Genomic DNA, 8,339 nt, shown 5'->3' with positions numbered 1-8,339 from the left:
CGGCAGTGTCTTCTGAAAAGAGAGCTGTTTAGAGGTGAGTGATTAAGTTTTTCTCCTAAATAGAGATCATTACAGAACGCCTAGTCCTACTTAAAATACCATTCATTTTTCTTTTATTTTATCATCTACTCGAACTGAGGAAAACGTTTGACTAACTCAAAGAAAAGTTCCGCGCCTCCCCTGCCTGTCTGCAGAGGCAGTTTTGAATTCAGGAGCGGCATGATGGCAGCGGCAAACCCTGGCGGTTCTCCGGTAAGTATATTATGTTTTGTCTTCAAGTTTGTCTTTTGAAACGTTAATTTTATTTAAATCCGTTGGTCACGTATAAGGTACACAGACGGGGTCTTTGCTCAACTCGTCTGATGCGTGTCTCACTAAGCGCTACATGCTAGCATCCTGCTAACCGAGCTAACCTTTACATGCTGTGCTCTACAAAATAGGATACTCGGTACAAAACCATAATCCGCAGATATTGATAGATAGACGAACACTGCAAATATAATGTGGGAAACGAGAACGGCATTTGGTGAAGGGGTAAAATACACTATGAATAAAGCCATAGAGTGAATGGCTGCCATGGTTGCAGAACGGCCTGATTTAATGACAAGAATGGGGAAGAGTGAGGAGAAGTGAACCAACCAAAGCCACAAAACACGGTCAGGCAAGGCGGGAATAGGGCAGTGATATGTCCGTCAGTATGAAGTTGGTGTGTGCTTTGGTGAACAAAAACTCGAGACCCGTAGCAGGAAGATGGGAGACTCGTGTTTCACTGGAATAGTGGTGAATTAAAACATCATTTGTTGGGGAAATTTAGGTGTAAATGCATCCATACAGGCGAGACAGAGGCAGACCAGGCAGTGAAGAAAACAATGCAAACATTAGAAATATTAAAACGGAAATATGGGATTAATATAACATACAATTAGGGAAAATTAAAGGAACACAATGTAAATTATACTGTAAAGTCATTAAAACAGCATAACCTGATTAAAAGAAACATGTAATTGGGTAGGATGATGATGATGATGATGATGATGATGATAATAATAATAATAATAATAATATTAAAAAACATGTACAAGATGGGCATGTATACTTGTACCCAGAATTTAACAACTATAAAGTTGTGGCATGCCAGTACCTTACCCCATCCATTATATCCACACTTTCAGAAAAGGATATGGTCAATATCTTTACAAATACTATCTAAACTTAAACAGATAGCATAAGTTAAACGGGATATTCCCTCTGCGCTCTCCTAGAGTGAATACATCAAATTAAACAAATAAGTAGTCTATGGCATTTAAAAGTGGTTACCTACAATTCTGAAATGATAATACTAATTCTTATTGATGATGATATTGTATTTGAAATCCTGGTGTAACACTGAACCCGACATCATAAAATGATTACCCTTGTAATGTCAGGGAGCTACAACCAAGGAGGGAAAATATTACTATCTCACCCCTTGTATCCAATTACATAACAGCACTGCTTAGTAAAGGTGTTGAATTAGCTGGGTCGCTCAGTTTGGGGAAAATTGTGGGGAGCCTGCAAGGGCCTCAACTTCTCCATTCCCACAATGTGCAACAAATGGGCACAGCTGATCTTCAAGATTGGAACATCGGCCAATTACTTCCAACTTTAACGTGTTTTTGCAAAAGTATTCTTAAAATTGTCTCTTTACACAGATCATAATGATACAAGATGGCACTTGTGTAATTTCCTATAAATTCAATAAATCTAAATAATTGTTATCAACCCGGTAAATCCTGAAAAATGTTTTAACAGCTGTGTTAAATTAAACTTCATACTGACACATGCTGGAAAGTGCATTCATGAGACAATTCATGTTTTATGCCTTCTAGAGCAGTAGCAATCAAAGACTTTAAGGATTCTTTTACATTTTTTAAAAACACTCTGATTAAGGCATAAGTTGTTCTTTATCATCCAGGGCTCTAGAGTGCGACCAATTTGGTCGCATTTTGCGACCAAATTTCTCAATAGTGCGACTAAAAAAAATACTTGGTCGCACCGGTGCGACCAAGTAAAAAAAATACTTGGTCGCACCGTATTTTCTCGTGAGAAATCACAATAAAAAGTTTCCGCAACTCTGAAAGTCTCCGTGTGTTCAACAGCAGACACACATTGCCCATGTCGTGTTCTAAACCAATCAGAGATAGTCAAAGGCGGGGACCTCTGTGATTGGCCGTGGTCCAGATATTCCTGCAGGCCTCGTATGTTTACGTTTGAAAGTGCGGGCAGATAGAGAAGGGTGAGTAGCTAGGTCCGATAGAAGTGTATGTTGGTATTGAGAAAATATGAAAAGAACAATTGATAACTTTTTCATTAAGTTAAGGCCTGATCAGTCCAAAATTCTGAGCCAGCGCTCTGACACGGAGCCATCAACCTCTCAGTTTTTGTCAAACACTGGTCCGGAGACGGCATCAAAAAATGAGCCACATACGATCGACTCCCAGCCGGAGCCCAGTGAAAGTAAAAGTGAAAAAATGTATAAATTTCGAATCGAGTGGCTTGACCAGTTTCCCTGGCTAAGATACAGCCAAGCTGACAATATGATGCACTGCATTTATTGTCGCAAGTGTGGAAAGACCATGGCCGGCAACACTGCATTTGTCACTGGTGCTAATACGTTTCGACTTGAAACGCTGAAAAAGCATACAGCATCAAGAAGACACATTATATGCCGCGATATATGCACTACCCAAATGTCCCCTCTTCCCACTGCCTTTCAGCGGCAGGCAGCAGTAAACAGGTCATCGGAGGAGGCCGAGATGATCATTAAGTTTAACATCGCCTACAATATTGCAAAAGAAGAAGTTCCGTTTACTAAGTTCAAGTCAGAAATAACTCTTCACAAGAAAAATGGCTTGGACATAAACCCCACATACAGCAATGATGTTGCGTGCGCCCAGTTTATAGGCGTCATCGCTGACACACTGAAAAAAAAGACGTCAGTGGAAATTGCGAACAGTGCATACATGGCATTCCTGATCGATGGAGACACAGACATCGCCACAAAAGAATGCGTCATTGTGTACGCTCGTATCTTGCAAAAAGGAAGACCAGCGAATATACTGATTGGACACATTGAGGTCGAGCATGCCCATGCCAAAGGTAAGCCATGTCATGTCATGTCACGTAGCCTATGTAAATAATATAATTAATAATATTACATCTTTGTACTGCATTAACCATATGTAGCATATTCTTAACATATAACTCAAACATAGCAATAATACATGAATATAGAAACTGAAACTGAAAAAGACTGCATTGTAAACTCTTGATCTGATAAGTAAATGGTATTTTTTTATTCGTTTAGGTGTTTATGCTGCCTCAAAGAAAGCATTTGCTGCTCTTGGGGACCAGTGCAGTAACTGGTTGGAGAAAATCATTGCTATGGGGGCTGATGGTGCTGCTGTTAACTTGGGCAGCAAAGGGGGTGTCATAGCCCTTCTGCAGCAGGAGGCAGGTGACCACATTGTGCCATTCCACTGTATGCCTCACAGGTAAGACTAGAAGACAAGAAATGCCTGACACTCTAAAGTCACTGTGGGTTAATTTCTTTTATAGAGAAGATATATCTACATTTTAAAGTTTACTATCTTTTCAGATTGGAATTGGCAATGTTGTCAGTTCAGAGGGACATTCCAATGATCAGGCAGTTGTATGACCTTCTCCATTTAATTTGGAAGACGTATCATTTCAGCCCAAAATCAATGAGAGAGCTCAGGGTCATTGGGGCTGATTTGGGAGTAAATGTGCTGGTGCCCAGTGGGGTGAAGGGAACAAGGTGGCTCCCACATGTTTCAAGGGCCCTGGAGACCTTTCTGAAACCAGGCCAGTTCACTACTGTGTACCGCCACATGGACTATTTGGCAGGTTCCTCTGCCAATGCAGACATTGCAGGCCGAGCTACAAAGGTCAGTGCATCATTTCTGAATATTCTTTTTATTTCAGCAAATTATGCAATTATTATTGACTTTATATTTTTTAAGAATGTAGTTCATCAGTGTTCTAGGGTGACTAATTTTTATTGTTGTATCATACAGGTTAAGAAATCAATGGAAGATGCCACTTTTGTGGCCTTTTGCCATTTTATTACAGATGTGTTCAGTGGCATTAGTAGGTTTAGCCTCCTACTTCAAAGAAATGATGTCATCCTACCACAGGTAAGTGAGATGAAGTGGGATGTGTATATTTGAATTGTGTTTGTGGTCATCTTCAACTTTTTTAAAAATACAGCACTGTTATACCCAAACAGGTCGTTTGCAGCCTGGAACAACTGCTGGTGACCACAGAGGTAATGGTTGCAAGACCCAAGCCTCATGGAAGACTGTCAGAGTTCCTGACTGATATGAGGCTGCAGAGGAGGCAGCAGGATAAAGAGGGTGAAATGGCAGTCTACAAATTCCAGGTAGGCCTACATATAGCTGTGTCTCGTATTTAAACAGAGAACACTATTTATTATTTTATGATTATTTCTTATTTACATTTGCACAAATCTTTCTAATATCAATATCACAATCTCTATTTATCATTTATGCAATACACAGACAATAACACTCAAAGGAGAGGCATCAAATCTGGCTGAAGATGGTGTTGCTGCCACTAAACTTAAAAAAGTAATGGATGCAACAATCAAATGCACTGTGAAAAATCTGAAAGCAAGATTCAGTAGTCTCCTAGGCAAGTGTATTAAATACATGTAGATAAGAAATATTTTTATTATTGTTAACAGCATTGTTATATTTTTATTTTCATTTATTAAAATGTATTTGTTCTTACAACAGAGGAGAGTGCTTCTGAGTCAGCCACAACCAAAGCTGTCAAATGCTTCAACATTTTCAATCATGATAGCTGGCCAGAGAACAAAGAGGATTTAGTGGACCATGGTGCTGATGACCTTGCTTTTCTCTTGGATCACTTCTCCACAGTCCTGAGAAGGTAGCTGGTGGATTGCAACGATATTATGTGTGCTGCTCGTAGATATGTTGTTTATGTGAACACTGATTAGCTGTGTAAACCACATCATTTTCAGAAATGGTGTAAATGCAGAGCTTGCAAAAGAAGAATTTGTAAGTTTGAAGCTGTTAATTGCCAAGATGTTCAAAGACAAGACCTACCTCAGCCTTTGGGAGCTTATGTTGACCAGAGAGCCGTACTGCTCAGAGTACAAGGTCAGTTTTGGTTGATGTTCTTTCCTAAGATTGTGTGAGTTTTGCTATCTAACACACATTGGTTCAATAAATCTCTTGAATGTATTTTTCTCTCAGAACATCCTGCATCTTGTACACATTATGCTGGTCCTACCTGTCTCAGCTGCGGTATGTGAAAGAGGGTTCTCTGCACAGAAGAGAATTAAATCAGACACAAGAGCATCCCTTCATTCAGAGACAGTGGGTGACCTGATAAGAATCAGTGTGGAGGGGCCCAGTCTGGAAGATTTTGATGCTAGAGAGAGTGTGGCAAGCTGGTTCACCCAAGGTGAAAGATCAAGAAGGCCAAATTACAGGAGCTGGCCATCTGAGGGGCATGTGACTGCAATGGAGGACAGTCCATAAGATAACAAGTTGTTCGGATATTGAAATGTTCAGATTGAAGCCTTTGACACTTTGAGTAACTTTTTAATTTAGATGTTTTTTTTATTTAATATATCTTGAGATGTTTTAAATTTCTTTAATGTTGAAATTTCAGCTCAGTGAAGCACTTTTAGCACAAGCATGTTTAAGTAATCTTTCTTGTAGAACTTTGCTACAAATAAAGAGCTTTGTGTTGAAAGGTTGTTAGTTAATCATTTACAAATCAATATTTACAAATCAAAAAAACGTGAACATGTAAAACTGCGGTGTTAAGCAATGCAGTTAAAAAATTTGGGTACGCCTAACTTTTGTGCTGGTACGCCTAACTTTTGTGCTGGTGCGCCTAAAAATAAAATTTAGGCGCACCAGTGCAACCATGGCAAAAAGTTAGTCTAGAGCCCTGTCATCAGATCTAAGTTTGTTTAAAGCTTCGAATGTTTTGGGGTACTCTTCTTTGTTTTCAGGGTTCGTGGCAACCACGGATGGGAAAATGTGGAGGTTGCACGGCTGATGTTTACTGTTCGTGGCACAGGAAGAGGCAGTTTCATTTCAGGAATGAGTGTGCACAATCAAAGGTTTGTTCTCATAAAATACTGTCAACCTCAAATGTTTCTGACATAAGATGGAAGGTGTTGCAGCTTTATTTCCATTATTTAAAAATACATAAACATTTAAAGGGTATAGTTTTATGAAAAAAGTTTTATAGTAATATGTCTTTAGAGAACAGTGCCCTATCCAGCAGGATATATTGTCTGATATGTGTCAGGTGTTTTTTGTTTTTTGTTGTTGTTGTTGTTGTTGTTGTTTCTTTCAATTTCCATTATTTACCCCTCAAGGAAGAAAATATTGGACAGGTCCTACAAACCCCAAAGAGCCTTCAGGACTCTGCCCTATTTTTAGTTATTCACACACCTTTTCCAGTCTGTTACTTCCTTCCAAGAATGTTCATTCTGTGTTAATGGTCTGGTTGTCATCTCATGTATTGCCACTGATCATCACAACCCTTTTGACACCTTTTAAGTGATATGCCTGGGTCCTTCCTACATGCCCTGATAATGTATTATTACTGTTGTCATGCACACATTTCATGTAGGGTTAGAAACAAGCAGGGAATTTCTCATACACACCAAAAGAAAGGCCATACCTAATTTAAATATTTTTTATATATTATTTCAGAATAGAGCGACTGTGGGGAGACCTCTGGGTGGCCGTTACATGCATTTACTACGATGTTCTTCACAACCCTGAGGAAGAAGGCCTTCTTGACATTTCAAATGCTGCACACCTCTTTTGCTGCCATTACATCTTTCTTCCTCGACTAGAGGATAATTTTAATACATTTTGCAGTGGATGGGACAACCATCCACTGCGAACAGAAAACAACATGAGTCCCCCAACCAGCTGTGGGAGTTGGGTCACAGATATTACCCTGTTCCTGTTCCAGAAAACACACAGGTAAAGGTGCACATTTTTAGCACTCATTGATTCTCTTACAGAGAATGTGATGATTTTATGGATAATTAAAGTCAGCCATAAATCCACAAACACAACAAGCTGAAAGTCAGTGATGCTGCTCGGTTTGCAGTCCTGAATATGACGGCACAAGCAGGATTCACTGCACTGTTAATGTTAGTTATGTTATATTGCTGCCTCTGTTCGGTGGTGTCGAGCCAAACGGACTTTAACGTGTGTTTGAACGAGCTGACGGTTCACTCGTTAAGCTGAAAGAAAGATGCTTTAATCACAGGAGTCACACATGTGTCCACTGGACCATCTGGGAACTCTTCTTGTTTAGCACTCGTAATAACACAAACACTAAATCCTCCTTCTCTTGTGCTGTTTTGTAGCAGTGTATACACCTGAGACTGTCACCTGTCTGTCTGTCCTGCACACTCTCTCTCTGTTTCTTTCTCTCTGATTGTGGAATAAAAGTATGAACATGTATTTATAAGTTACACTTGTGTTTGAATCCTGCAGCTTATCACACATTTGATTTCCATGTGTGACGACTGCAAGTGTCCAGAGTGAGGACAGACTGAGGGACCCACTGCTGCACATCATCTGTGAGGCTTTGCACCCCTGATGATCCACCAGGACACACTCAGCAGTGTGTGAGGAAGAGGAGGAGGAAGAGCCAGCAGCAGCTGACAGATGGAGAGAATAGACAGACTGTTCCCTGTTTGTGAAGGACTGCTAGAAAAGTTTAAAATAACTAATTGTCTGTCCTGAATCAGTCTTATTAGGTAATGTTCAAATAATGTTATCATTCCAGTGTTTTCAGTGTGGGAGAAAGTACTCAGGGCCTTCAAGTTACACACTATGAAAGGCAGAAACACGTTTAATATTCAGAAACCTAAAGTATGTATCAGCAGCAGAATGGAGCTAAAAATAAATGTTTGTTTCAGTTCTATGAAGCTTTGAGTATTTTGGATTAGTAGCACTGCTGTGTTTGTTGCATCATATTGCTGTAATTGTTTATATGCTTTATATATTCTGAGGTAAGTTGATCTATAGTGTTACATCATATTCTATAAGGATGTTATGTGTTTGTATACTTTCTGCCCAGTTTGACCCATTTAGCAGAAGTCAGTCTGTTTAAGGCTCTGATATCTATTCTGTATGACTTAAAGCAGTTATGACATGGTCTGATTTTCTCACCCAATAAAGGAATATTTCATATATCAGTCTACTCTTCATTTTATCAGCAACAGTTATCACAGCTCGTACATTTTC

At 39.5% G+C, this 8,339-nt stretch overlaps 1 long non-coding RNA gene across 1 annotated transcript; it reads left to right on the top strand.

The window, feature by feature from the left end:
* LOC134624538 (uncharacterized) lies at positions 1-7,931 on the top strand. Its single transcript, XR_010093578.1, has 4 exons — positions 1-252; positions 6,071-6,181; positions 6,783-7,061; positions 7,584-7,931. It is a non-coding gene; the product is annotated as an uncharacterized LOC134624538 (long non-coding RNA).
* The last annotated feature ends 408 nt before the right edge of the window (positions 7,932-8,339 follow it).

The sequence above is a fragment of the Pelmatolapia mariae genome, linkage group LG3_W (genome assembly GCF_036321145.2).
Source record: "Pelmatolapia mariae isolate MD_Pm_ZW linkage group LG3_W, Pm_UMD_F_2, whole genome shotgun sequence".
Taxonomy (NCBI): domain Eukaryota; kingdom Metazoa; phylum Chordata; class Actinopteri; order Cichliformes; family Cichlidae; genus Pelmatolapia; species Pelmatolapia mariae.
This window is presented reverse-complemented; position numbering and strand designations above follow the sequence as displayed.